Source organism: Trichechus manatus, unplaced genomic scaffold, assembly GCF_000243295.1.
Source record: "Trichechus manatus latirostris isolate Lorelei unplaced genomic scaffold, TriManLat1.0 scaffold00053, whole genome shotgun sequence".
Classification (NCBI taxonomy): Eukaryota; Metazoa; Chordata; class Mammalia; order Sirenia; family Trichechidae; genus Trichechus; species Trichechus manatus.
This window is the reverse complement of record NW_004443989.1, coordinates 13,304,894-13,307,897: the sequence shown is the minus strand read 5'-3', so window position 1 is coordinate 13,307,897 and position 3,004 is coordinate 13,304,894. Positions and strand designations below refer to the sequence as shown.

The 3,004-nt window shown below is 35.1% G+C and overlaps 1 pseudogene; it reads left to right on the top strand.

Annotated features, from left to right (window-relative positions):
- Positions 1-2,161, top strand: part of LOC111820837 (ret finger protein-like 4A-like protein 1) — a 31,615-nt pseudogene extending 29,454 nt beyond the window's left edge.
- The last annotated feature ends 843 nt before the right edge of the window (positions 2,162-3,004 follow it).

The window sequence follows — 3,004 nt, the reverse complement described above, 5'->3', positions numbered from 1 at the left end:
TAGTCAATGTCACTGAACTGTGTATGTAGAAATTTTTGAAACGGTGTATCTTTGGCTATGTGTATTTTCACCAAAAAAAAAAGGTTGAGAAGATAGAGGGTTAATATGTTGTGGGGTTGTTAACCAATGTCATGATACAACATGTGTACTACTGTTTCATGAGAAACTATTTGTTCTGTAAGCCTTCACCTGAAGTACAATAAAATATAAAAAGAAAAAGAAAAAAAAGAAAATGGACAAAATTTTAAAAAGAAAAAAAAAAGATAAATGTAGAATTACCATAGACAAATAGATTGTGGCTGTACAGTCAATACCAACTCATGTCAAACTTATGTACAACAGAAGGAAGTGTTGCCCAGTTCTGCATATTCTTTACCATCACGGGCATTTGTTTCATTCCATCATTGAGGATATTGTACCAATTCACCTAACAAGTGTCTCCTTCATCCTCATTGGTCCTCTAGCCTTTGAAGTCTTATGCTGATATTTATTAAACAAGTGATATGGACAAATTTCTATTCAATTCATAAAGTTTTCATTAGCCAATTTTCAGAAGTAGATCCCCAGGCTTTCCTTCCTAGGTGGTATTAGTCTAGAAGCTCTCCTATAACCTGTTCACCATGAGTGACCCTTCTGCTATTTGAAATACCATGACATAGCTTTCAGTATTGTAGCAACATGCAAACCACCACAGTATGACAAACAGACAGGCAATGGAGAATTATCATATGACCCAACAATTCCACTTCTAGGTATATACCCAAAATAACTGAAATCAAGGACTCAAACACATACCTGTACACCAATGTTCATTACAGAATTATTCACAAGGGACAAACAGTGAAAATAATGGAAGTGTTTATCAAAAAGAAGAATGGATAAATTAAATATGGTATAAATATACAGTGGTATATTATTAACCCACAAAGAGAAATGAAGTTTTGTTACATGGTGTGACATCAATGATCCTTGAAAACATTATGCCAAATGAAATAAGTCAGACTGGAAAGGGCAATTACTACGTGATCTCACTTACTGAATTATCTAGAATAGGCAAATACATAGAGACAGACATTTATCAGTGATTAACAGGGATGGGTGGAAGGGGGAAATGGGGAGGTATTACTTAAGGCGTACTTGAGTTTTTGTTAAGGATGATGAAAAAAAAGGAAAGCAGGTAGTAGTGATTGTAACAAAATGCAATTAATATCACCAAACTGTTGCTATGAGTCAGAATCGACTCCACGGCAACGTTTTTTTTTTTTTTGGTACAGGTAATAATGATTGAAATAACAAATATTTTGTTATATATATCCACCACAGTAAAATTTTTAAATATAAGATGAAAATATATTAGAGATCAAACATAAATGAGCAAGAATCAGTGAAAGGGTGAACAAGAAAATTCACGAAATGAAAGAACGTTGTAAACTGGTTGTAAAATAAATAAAATTTATTAGGATAATAGGATAAATAGAGATTATGTATACATGTATGCATAAACATATTTACATGATACATAGATTCAAAAGTACATACATATATACATAAACCAAAAAAACCTAACCCATTGCCGAAATGTTGATTTCTATTCACAGCGACCCCATAGGAAAGAATAGAACTGCCCCAAGACTGTAATCTTTTTGGAAGCAGATTGCCACATGGTTGGAACCTCTGATCTCCTTGTTAGCAGGCATGTGCCTAACCCTGCTTAACCAGGGCTTTCTCTGTCTAAATAGTAGCAGCTGAGCTCTCAACCACTGGGCCACCAGGGCTTCAAATATACATGTGGTTGTTGATCTGGTGATGGTGTGCTGTAGAGTCAATTTACAAAAGAATAGAACCTTGATTGGCCTTGGTCTGGAGTATGGGGGAACAGTTTTGAGGTTACCAGAATTTAAAGATAGGATCTTTACAATCTTTACTATCACCACAATACTTAATGTGGAGCCACTTCACTCATTTTTTGCTCCTGAAAATCCAGATAGTGATGACACTCAAGGCTTCCTGAGTATCTGCCCTGTAGTGAATCTGAGCACTGCAAATTCTCCAGTTTATCCTGAGCAAGGTGGTTAACCTTTGCCCACAAAAACACGTATGGAACACTTTTCTGTTTGATATACACATAGTACAAATTTATAGCAGAAAAATATGAAATTTTTCATGAATCATAAACATAAATTAAGTAGATTAATTAGGAAAAATCATTTCATATATTAAGTATTTTTGTTGTGTTCTTTGGGTTTATGTTTATATTTTTGTTCCATAAATATATCCTGAACTTCTGGATCAATTTACAAACGTTTTGCTTATTTTCTGTAATAACAGCTTAGTGCATTATGGAGTTTATAAAGTAAATAAACCTTTGGATGTTATCCCTTGTTATGGATTGAATTGTGCCCCCCCAAAATGTGAGTCAACTTGGCTTGGCCATGATTCCCAGTATAGTATGATTGTGCACCATTTTGTGATCTGATATGATTATTCTATGTGTTGTAAATCCCAACCACGATGATGAAAATGGGGCAGGATAAGAGGCAGTTCTGTTAATGAGGCAGGACTCAATCTACAGGATTAAGTTGTATATGAGTCAATCTCTTTTGAGATATAAAACAGAGAATTGAGCAAAGAGGAATGGGACTTCATGCCACCAAGAAAGAACTAACAGTGTCCCTGGGCTGAGAAGGTCCTATACCAGGGGAAAATTCAAGACAATGATCTTCCCCCAGAACTGACAGAGAGAAAGTCTTCCCCAGGAGCTCATGTCCTGAATTTGGCTTCTAGCCTCCTAGACTGTGAAAGAATAAATTTGTTAAAGTCATCTACTTGTGGTACTTCTGTTATAGCAGTGCTAGATAACTAAGACATCCTTGGAAAAAAAAAAATTCTTAGTTGTGAAAATCTTTGAATATTGGAAAAAACATTTACCATTGTTAAGGATCTATCTACACTGAGGAGGACAGCTTATCAGTACTCTGGTGTAATGTCTGGAAGAAGCCTAGAC